Consider the following 11,660-nt stretch of genomic DNA (forward strand, 5'->3'; position numbering starts at 1 on the left):
TTAACTCCTTAAACTTAAGCAGTCCATAGATGGTTCAATCCTCTTTCCTTTCACCACGAATGGAAGGAAAGAAAAACAATAGATTCCCCCATCAACACAGTCGATTGTGATGGGGCAATGCCTCCTGCAGTGCTATTGTGTTCTGTCGGCGGGGGGGGGGGGGGCACGGGGATCCTTCCCGGCCTGCAGAATATAGAGTAATAATTACTGCTAGCAGTTATAGCTGCCGGCAGTAATCACATGTAAAAAATCAGACAGGCTGGTTGTACCCAAGTTGATCAATGGTCCCTGCTGATCCGGCTGAGTTTCGATCCATGTATGGCTGGCCTTACTGTCTAGCCTCTGTAGAATATTTGTGGCTATTGTCCCCAAATAATACTCTCTAATATTTATTTCAAGATAAAGCTATCTTATCTCTTCCTCTTATAATGTGGCTTCGCCAAGCTGCTTACATACTGCCTAGATACTGTAGAATATTTGTATATTTCTCAGATAATACAGTACATTCTACTTTTTATTGCAGGATAAAACCTGCCTCGTCTTCCCATCTTTTACTAAAGCCTAACAAAACTGCTTATATACTGTCCAGCCACCGAACAATATTTGTGGCTATTTTCTCTCAGATATTACACTCTAGTTATTATTGCAAGATAAAACCTGCCTTGTCTCTTTCTACTGTCTTTGCGAGTGCTTGCATATTTTCCTGATGCTAGCCAGTTTCTATCAAACACATACCTGTGGTCCATATTTTGGGAATACAGGATAGGAGGGGGTTCTGGAAATGTGACATTGTTGCTTTGAAGTGTTTTTGTGCACTCTGTTTTAACATCTTAATACAATCTTAGGACAACCCACTAACTATAATTGTTTTGCCACTGGGCAATTAATGTGAAATTGAGGGCGTTAGCTTTATTGCAAAGCAAACTTTCCTATTGAATTTAGATGTTGTGGTTGCTACTTCTACGAGTCAATTCAAGCCTATTACCATTTCATAAAAAATCATGTGTCCTAGCCAGAATTACCTGAAGATTTTTTTTATTTAAGACAAACTGAAAGTAAAGTTAAAAAATCTATTACACATCCAAAAAAATGAGGTTCAAGAATATGGTGTCACCAGTGCTGTCCATGAAAATTCTACTGTTTGGTAACGTCACATACAGATTAAGGCCCCTTTCACACTTATACGACTTCAAAGTCGTGCGATTTTACGGCGGCTATTCTGCCGCGATTTTACCGCGATTTTACCGCGATTTGGGAGCAGTACTACTTTGTACGACTTTGCCACAACTTTGGCATTAACAAATGAAAACATACAGTAGTTGGTTGAATCATGAAGGGGAACTCCGCGCCAAATTTTAAATAAAAAACGGACGTGGGTTCCCCCCAGGGGCATACCAGGCCCTTAGTTCTGATATGGATTGTAAGGGGAACCCCCCAAAATCCATACCAGACCCTTATCCGAGCACGCAGTCCGGCCGGTGAGGAAAGGGGGTGGGGACGAGCGAGCGCCCCCCCCTCCTGAACTGTACCAGGCCGCATGCCCTGAACATGGGGGGCGGGTGCTTTGGGGCAGGGGGGGCTCCCTGTGGGCCCCCCCACCCCAAAGCACCTTGTCCCCATGTTGATGAGGACAAGGGCCTCTTCCCGACAACCCTGGCCGTTGGATGTCGGGGTCTGCGGGCGGGGGGCTTATCGGAATCCAGGAGCCACCTTTAATAAGGGGGCCCCCAGATCCCGGCCCCCTACCCTATGTGAATGAGTATGGGGTGCATGGTACCCCTACCCATTCACCTAGGGAAAAAAGTGTCAATAAAAAAACACTACACAGGTTTTAAAAGAAATTTATTAGGCAGCTCTGGGGGTCTTCTTCGGACTTCGAGGGTCTTCTTCGGACTTCGGTTGTCTTCTTCCTACTTCTCCGCTCTCTCCGGCCTCTTCTCCCGGTGTTCGGCCTCTTCTCCCGGTGTCCAGTTCTTCTGCCGGGCCCCTCCGCTATCTTCTCCCGCTCTTTTGCTAGCAGGGGCCTGGTCTTCTGTGCTGTCTTGTCCCCTCTTCTCTTCTTCCGATGTTGACACGACGCTCTCTCCCGCTGGAATGCTGTGTGCGAGCCGCGCAATCACTTATATAGGCGGTGACCCCGCCCCCTTATGAGGTCACAGTCCTGGGGCATGCTGGGACTGTGCCGCCATAAGAGGGCGTGGTCATCGGGTGATGTTGACCACGCCCCCTTATGACGGCACAGTCCCAGCATGCCCCGGGACTGTGACCTCATAAAGGGGCGGGGTCACCGCCTATATAAGTGATCGCACGACTCACACACAGCATTCCAGCGGGAGAAAGCGTCGTGTCAACATCGGAAGAAGAGAAGAGGGAAGAAGACAAGTAGGCAGAAGGCAGAAGTCCGGGCCACCGCTAGCAAAAGAGTGGCAGAAGATAGCGGAGAAGCCAGCAGGAGATCAGGACACCGGGAGGAGACGCCGGAGAGACCCCCGAAGTCGGAAGAAGATCCTGAAGTCAGAAGAAGACCCCCGAAGTCGGAAGAAGACCCCCAAAGTCGGAAGAAGACCCTGAAGCTGCCTAATAAATTACATTAAAAAACCTGTGTACTGTTTTTTCATTGACACATTTTTTCCCTAGGTGAATGGGTAGGGGTACAATGTACCCCATACTCATTCACAAAGGGTGGGGGGCCAGGATCTGGGGGACCCCTTATTAAAGGGGGCTCCCGGATTCCGATAAGCCCCCCGCCCGCAGACCCCGACAACCAGTGGCCAGGGTTGTCCGGAAGAGGCCCTTGTCCTCATCAACATGGGGACAAGGTGCTTTGGGGTGGGGGGGCCGCAGGGCCCCCCCTGCCCCAAAGCACCCACCCCCCCATGTTGAGGGCATGCGGCCTGGTACGGTCCAGGGGGGGCGCTCGCTCGTCCCCACCCCCATTCCTGACCAGCCGGGCTGCGTGCTCGGATGAGGGTCTGGTATGGATTTTGGGGGACCCCCACACCGATTTTTCAGCGTAGGGGGGTTCCCCTTACAATCCATACCAGACCTAAGGGCCTGGTATGCCCCTGGGGGGGAACCCACACTGTTTTTTTCATTTAAAACTTGGCGTGGCGTTCCCCCTCATGATTCATCCCAGACAGCTGTCAGCACTGCCTGTCGCTCATCGCAAAAGGAAAAAAAAGTTTTCCTTTCCTGATCAACGCAACATGCACAGTACCTTGTCGCCGAGAAACACAATCTCGCGGTCAGGTACTGTACATGGTGTGAGGCTTGTGCTTACAAAGTCGTACTGAAATCGTGTCTATATTATTCAGGTACGATTTGCATGCTACTTGAGGGTTTAACATTGAGGTCTATGGAGTACAATTCGCATGGAAGTTGGACCAAAGTAGTGCAGGGACTACTTTCAAGTCGGCACGACTAAAGTCGTGCCAATATGAATGGTAGTCATTGAAAATCATGGAGAATGACTTGTCATACAATTTTGCAGTACAAAATCGTGGGACAAGTTGTATAAGTGTGAAAGGGGCCTAAGGGTATCTCACAGGCATGTCATTTCTAGAACCATTTTTTTTTTTTTGCTACGTAGTCCTCAAAGTTGCATTAAAAGGACCCTCTCCCTTCTGTTAGCTAGTTTAACCACTTAGCGACCACCCGCTCGCCCGCAATGTACCGCAGACGGGTGGCCGCTGTAGGCAAAGTAATGTACCCATATGTTGCTGCCCACTCCTGGGTATAGGGTGCACGCACGCGTGCCCCCTGCCTAGCACCTGCTGTAATTGCACACAGTGGGAGCCTGTTAGCAAGTCCCAGCCAATGATTCACGTCCAGGACCTGCTAATCCGCTGTGTGCAATCACAGCTCTGAGCTCTTGTGTTGGTAAACAACACAGAGCTCTGTACAAAGGGAGAAAAGCAGGGATGAGAAAAAAAGATCTATTAGTAAAAGCAGCACACTGTACACACCTTACACCTAGTTAGGCACATATTTAACCCCTTGATCGCCCTAGATGTCAACCCCTTCCCAGCCAGTGTCATTAGTACAGTGACAGTGTATAGTATTATCATTGATCACTGTATTAACCGCTTGCCGACTGCTTCACGCACATTTATGTCGGCAGAATGGCACTGGCAGGCAAAGCAATGTATATATATACGTTGCTTTGAACCTGCCCCCTAGCGGGTGTGCGCCGGTGTCCCGCAATCGGGTCTCAGAACGGCAGAACGGGGTGATGCCTTTGTAAACAAGGCATCTCCCTGTTCTGCCTAGTGACACAACACTGATCGTCTGCTCCCGCTCATCAGGAGCAGCGATCAGTGACGTGTCACAGTAAGCCATGCCCCTAACAGTTAGAATCACTCCCTAGGACACACTTAACCCCTTCCCAGCCCCCTAAGTGGTTAACCCCTTCACTGCCAGTGTCATTTACACAGTAATCAATGCATTTTTATAGCATCGATCGCTCTATAAATGACAATGGTCCCAAAATAGTGTCAAAAATGTCCGATGTGTCCGCCATAATGTCACAGTCACGAATCGCAGATCGCCGCCATAACTAGTAAAAAAAAAAAAATAATAATAAAAATGCCAAAAACTACCCCCTATTTTGTAGACGCTATAACTTTTGCGCAAACCAATCAATATACGCTTATTGCGATTTTTTTTTACCAAAAATATGTAGAAGAATACGTATTGGCCTAAACTGAGAAAAAATTAGCTTTTCTTGAAAAAAATTGGGGATATTTATTATAGCAAAAAGTAGAAAATATTGCTTCTTTTTAAAAATTGTCGCTCTATTTTTGTTTATACGCAAAAAATAAAACCGCAGAGGTGATCAAATACCACCAAAAGCAATTTGTGTGAAAAAAAGGACGTCAATTTTGTTTGGGAGCCACATCGCACGACCGCACAGTTGTCAGTTAAAGCAACGCAGTGCCGAATCGCAAAAAGTGGCCCGGTCATTTGGCAGCCAAACGGTCCGGGTCTGAAGTGGTTAATGTCACTGGTGATGTCTGTGGCAGTTAGTCAGTTCCCCTCAACGTCAGTTACTGTCGACATTTTTTTTTCATCCATGGATTTTTTCCGACAGATGTTGGCTCAAGCTTGTCTTGCATACACACACGGTCGCACAAAGTTGTCGGAAAATCCGATCATTCTGAACGCGGTGACGTAAAACACGTACGTCTGGACTATAAACAGGACAGTAGCCAATAGCTTTCATCTCTTAATTTATTCTGAGCATGCGTGGCACTTTGTGCATCGGATTTGTGTACACACGATCGGAATTTAACCGATCAGATTTTGTTTTCGGAAAATTTTATAGCCTGCTCTCAAACTTTGTGTGTCGGAAATTCCGACGGAAAAAGTCCGATGGAGCCCACACACGATCGGAATTTCCGACAACGCAATCCGATCGCACTTTTTCTGTCGGAAAATCCGACCGTGTGTACAGGGCATTACAGTGGGGAGAACAAGTATTTGATACACTGCCCATTTTGCAGGTTTTCCTACTTACAAAGCATGTAGAGGTCTGTAATTTTTATCATAGGTACTCTTCAACTGTGAGAGATGGAATCTAAAACAATAAATCCAGAAAATCACATTGTATGATTTAAAATTAATTTGCATTTTATTGCATGACATAAGTATTTGATACATTAGAAAAGAAAAACTTAATTTTTGGTACAGAAATCTTTGTTTGCAATCACAGATCATATGTTTCCTGTAGTTCTTGACCAGGTTTGCACACACTGCAGCAGGGATTTTGGCACACTTCTCCATACAGACCTTCTCCAGATCCTTCAGGTTTCGGGGCTGTCGCTGGGCAATACGGACTTTCAGCTCCCTCCAAAGATTTTCTATTGGGTTCAGGTCTGGAGACTGGCTAGGCTACTCCAGGACCTTGAGATGCTTCTTACGGAGCCACTCTTTAGTTGCCCTGGCTGTGTGTTTCGGGTCGTTGTCATGCTGGAAGACCCAGCCATGACCCATCTTCATCGTTCTTACTGAGGGAAGGAGGTTGTTGGCCAAGATCTTGCAATACATGGCCCCATCCATCCTCCCCTCAATACGGTGCAGTCGACCTGCCCCAATTGCAGAAAAGCAGCCCCAAAGAATGATGTTTCCACCTCCATGCTTCATGGTTGGGATGGTGTTCTTGGGGTTGTACTCATCCTTCTTCTTCCTCCAAAAACGGCAAGTAGAGTTTAGACCAAAAAGCTCAATTTTTGTCTCATCAGACTACATGACCTTCTCCCATTCCTCCTCTGGATCATCCAGATGGTCATTGGCAAACTTCAGAAGGGCCTGGACATGCGCTGGCTTGAGTAGGGGGACCTTGCGTGCCCTGCAGGATTTTAATCCATGATGTCATAGTGTGTTATTAATGGTTTTCTTTGAGATTGTGGTCCCAGCTCTCTTCAGGTCATTGACCAGGACAGAGGAGGAGCCGGACATGGCGTAGATCACCGCAGAATCTGCGACGATCTATCGCTTGAAGTGGGAGCAAAAACCTGTATTACACAGGCATCTGCTCCACCCTCCCCCCGAAAGGTGCCAAATGTGACACCAGAGGGGGGAGGAACCGGAAAAGCAGAAATTCAATTTTTGGGTGGAACTCCACTTGAAAGTAGTGCAGTGCCAAATAGCAAAAAATTGCCTGGTCATGAAGAGGGTAAAATCTTTCGGAGCTGAAGTGGTCAAACATAAATGATTTTGCTGTGTTAAATGTCCCCTATGGCAGTGCCAGATACCTATGCCTTTATTTTGACAAAAGTTTGCCTATTAGTCCCAAAAGTGGTGAGAATTTAACAGCATTATAAACTTTGATGGGATTTGCTGCTACACTCTGGGGTTGATTTACTAAAGGCAAATGGACTGTGCACTCTGCAAAGTGCAATTGCACTCTCCAAGAGCAGTTGCTCCAGAACTTAGTAAATGAGCATACGCTCTGCTGACTTCCATCATCCAATCATATGCAAGCAAAAATGTTGTTTTTTTTTTTTTTTTTTTCCTTGGATGTGATTGCACATTCTTTGCAAAGTGAAGCTTCACCTCTTGAGCTTCAAGCTCTGGAGCAACTGCCCTTGCACAGTGTTTAGTAAATCAACCCCTCAGGTTTCACAAATTTCAAACAGGATTTGACAAACTCCTGGCAAATCAAACCCAGGCAGATTTGCCCATCTCTATTGGCCAGGTGCATAGCAGGTAGAAAAGTGAGGAGTAAATAAAAGCAGATTTTTTTTGTAAAAGCAGATTTAGAGCTGCGAAGGATAGGCAGAAAAAAATCAAGAATAGCAAAATGAAGATGTGATGAGATCCTTTATAAGACAGGCATCTAAACAAGAGAAAGGTTCTTGGAGGTCTATAGCTGTCTGAGATGAGCTGAAAGTTGTACGTGTGCAGAAACAGCGTATGTTATTGCAGGAATGGTGATGTACAAACAGCACAGGAGACATATAGCTCTAAGACTGGATGCATGGTTTTGCACAAGGGAAAGAAAGAGCAGACAAGGATCAAAAAAGGGGGAGTGAAGGAGACAGCATGTACCTGCAGGAGAGGCAATATTGTGCTTCAGCTACAGAGTGAAAATGAGAATTATAACTGCAGGAAATGAAGCAGTCGGGGCACATAGCTGCAGTTTGGAAAAGAAAAGCGCTCTGTAACTGCAGGAGATGTGACATATAACCATATGAAAAATATAGATATTCCACTGCAGGAGAATAAAGAGGAGCTGGAATCCTACAAAACAGGAATGATAAAATGATGTGTTGCTAGAGGTCATATGTAGCTTAGAAAGAATGCATATCGAAATAAAGACAGAAAATAGGCACTTAGGTGCTGAAGATAAGATATGTAACGGCAGGAGAATACGGAAGGGCCATGTAGTTGTGCCAGGATTTGGAGAGAAGCACACAGATGGGCACAGGCCTATAATGAGCTAGCTGCAGCAGGAAGCATAATCCTAGCCATTATCAAACTGTATACTACTTAGATTTCTCTGACTGCAATGCCTGTTTCAAGTTTATAACATCAATTAATGACTAAAGCACAAAAATAGGCAAACAGGTTTGTATACTATAATAATTCGGGAGTGTCTGTGCTGGAAAGGGGAGTTTTAATTACTGCTTAGATTACCAAAACATTAATACTTACACTGCATCCATTCAGGAAAGGCTGTAAATGGCAGCTGCAGGGAAAATGACAAGGTCGACATATGTGGCAGCAGCAGAAAGGATAGAGGAAATAGAAGGGAGATGAACAAATAACAGAAAAAAAAATTGCTGCATTTTGGACCAGTGAACCAGTAACAAATATGGAACTATTGGAAAATAGTAGGTTTGTGACGATAAGGATACTAATTAAATTTAGTTTCAGTAAGACCTGTAATATATTTTGAGTATAATTATTAATCCAAGTCTATTATGACACGTAGCGGTTAGGGTAGACTGCTTCAAACACTGAAAATTAACCAATGCTCTAAAATAATACTTTTTCTTTCAATTCTTTGTGATTGCACATTACCTTACAGTCTTGTTCACACTTTGTGTTTGCTTTGCTTCAAAAATGATATCCCATGTCGCTTCCTTGGTACTTCAAAGCGTCTCCAAAGCCTCCATAGAAGTCTATAACAATGCTCGCTTATAGCACCTGAAGCTTCTGAAGGGCTTTTATTTGGTGTTAGCTTTGCGGTTTTTTTTAGGTATTGCAGGTATGAGATATCCCAGAATGCACTGGGAAAACAAGCGAACTGGAAAGACATCATCAGCAGCCACTTCCCATTCATGTGTATATATTCTGGAAGTGTCTGGTGCAGATGTCACATCTGGTGTGCAGCATGGAGGAACGGGAAGGACAACGGGTCCGGACTGGACCGGAGCAACTAGCAGACAGCAAACGTGATGTGCAACATGAGAATACTATAGCAGAAGGTAAGCAGGGACTGGAGAGAGAGGACTGAACAGCAGAGGATCAGCAGAGCTGGGGGACCGGAGAAGGAGAAACTAGCAGATGTCACACATGGTGAGCAGTGCGGGAGCAATATAGCGGTAGGTGAGAGGGAACTGGAGAGAGAGGAGGAGCAGCAGCAAACCAGACGATCAGCAGAGCTGGGGGTTACAACTGAGTGGGGGATCAGCAGAGATGGGGGTACTACTGAGTGGGGGATCAGCAGAGCTGGGGGTACTACTGAGTGGGGGATCAGCAGAGCTGGGGGTCACTACTGAGTGGGGGATCAGCAGAGCTGGGGGGTACTACTGAGTGGGGGATCAGCAGAGCTGGGGGTTACAAGTGAGTGGGGGATCAGCAGAGATGGGGGTACTACTGAGTGGGGGATCAGCAGAGCTGGGGGTACTACTGAGTGGGGGATCAGCAGAGCTGGGGGTCACTACTGAGTGGGGGATCAGCAGAGCTGGGGATACTACTGAGTGGGGGATCAGCAGAGCTGGGGTACTACTGAGTGGGGGGTCAGCAGAGCTGGGGGTAACAACTGAGTGGGGGATCAGCAGAGCTGGGGGTACTACTGAGTGGGGGATCAGCAGGGCTGGGGGTACTACTGAGTGGGGGATCAGCAGAGCTGGGGGTCACTACTGAGTGGGGGATCAGCAGAGCTGGGGATACTACTGAGTGGGGGATCAGCAGAGCTGGGGGTTACAACTGAGTGGGGGATCAGCAGAGCTGGGGGTACTACTGAGTGGGGGATCAGCAGAGCTGGGGGTCACTACTGAGTGGGGGATCAGCAGAGCTGGGGATACTACTGAGTGGGGGATCAGCAGAGCTGGGGGTTACTGCTGAGTGGGGGATCAGCAGAGCTGGGGGTACTACTGAGTGGGGGATCAGCAGAGCTGGGGGTACTACTGAGTGGGGGATCAGCAGAGCTGGGGGTACTACTGAGCAGGGCATCTAATAAGCTAGGAATCTGATGAACAAGGGTACTAATGAGCTTTGGATCTGCTGAGAGGAAGTACTACTGAGCTGGGGTTTTACTGGGCCTCTGTAAAACAAATAAAAAATCGACACACACAGGCATTTGCCAAGCTTCATTAAAGCTTCAAAAAAGCATCAGCAAACAGCCGTTAGGGACAGCCCTAGACACAAGGGGGTTTGCGTACAGGGCCGTTTATCTGTGCTTAACCTCATGGAATTGTACAAGGACAGTCTGTCAGCCTGTTATAGATTTGTATACACATCCTGTCCGCGGTTGATCGCAAACACCTGTCCATAGCTGCCATGGAAATATGCTGATCTAGGTTGTGTATGGCCCTTGATAGCCATGTGAATGATCCCTTATGGGAATCACTTTGTTGAGATAAGTTAATTGTGTTTTTTGTTCTATTATAGCGCATGGAATAGTTACAACCGCTGTCAGTTTTTTTTTTGTTATCTGTGTTCCCATTGAGGGATTTCCCTTTACCAACTTTTCTGTGGACACAAAATGAAATAGGAGAAAATGTCTCCAAAGTGTTGGATCTCCCATTACTTTCGGTCCCAGTGACGGGGCATACTAGAACAAAAAGAGAGGTCGGACTTCTGTGTGAAAACATACCCCTCATTACTCTATCCAAACTTAAAAAAAAGGTTTTGCTTTAATTATATTTAAGGTTAAGAGCTGGGGGAAGAGGGTGTGTGTTAAAGATGACTGTGCTGAAGTTGAGCAACATAGTTTGGTCACCTCCTTGATCCCGGTCTGTGACTGGAAAGTCAAGGAGCATCTTCAGACTGATGAGACAATCTCTCTCCTTTCTCCTGCTGTCAGCATGTTCTATGTCATAACAGGTGAAAGCACAGGACCTCCCAGTCTTAGGTCCCGTTCACACCAGAACGCATAGCTCCCAACTGCCCCTGATTTTGAGGGACTGTCCCGGATTTAGAACAAAGTCCCTCAGTCCCTCTTTCCTCCTCATTTGTCCCTCATTTTGGTCTGATCTATATACAGTAGTTGTGTATAAAATGCACTACTTATCTTTCTAATAGTGTTTTCCAGTGCTAAACCTTTCATCCAATTTCTAAATTGCTGCATTTGTAAATTTCAAAATCCAATATAAAGTAAGAGTAGTGGTTAAAAAAAAAAAAAAAAAACTCTTGCGGGTTTAACTAATTTTTTTTTTTTTGTATACTTCTACTTTAAGGAGGCATGCTAGGGGGGTATGTCCTATGCCTATCTCAAAAAATTGGGAGGTATGCAGAAGGCAGTTTTCCGTGCAAGTTTCCCGTCCCGCATTCAAAACACACTGCAGTTGCAATCTGCGGCAGGTGCCAATGTTAACGATACCCCAAACACAGGTCAAAAAATACAGAAGTACCGTGAGTAGAGTTGCCACTTTTTCTTCAAGCCAAACCCGAACAATTTAGTGGCACACTGCAAAACCTTTTTTTGTAATATACACTATAGGATTGTAACAGACCCGGGACACCTTTGGGCGCTCCAAAGAGAATAGTAATGCTGTGCACATATTACCCTCTCACTCTCCTATCAGGCCCTGTTCTGAGCCACATTACTGTCTGAATATTGTGTCCGGGTTGCAGACAGACTGCAACCCGGACACATAATTCAAAACCCAAACTGTCCAGGTGAATCCTGGACCGGTGGCAACCCTAACCGTGAGATCCGATTGCAGTGCATTTCCAAAAGCAGGCATGCACTACAGTGTAGTGCAGTGTGA

Source organism: Aquarana catesbeiana, linkage group LG01 (assembly GCF_042186555.1).
Source record: "Aquarana catesbeiana isolate 2022-GZ linkage group LG01, ASM4218655v1, whole genome shotgun sequence".
NCBI lineage: Eukaryota > Metazoa > Chordata > Amphibia > Anura > Ranidae > Aquarana > Aquarana catesbeiana.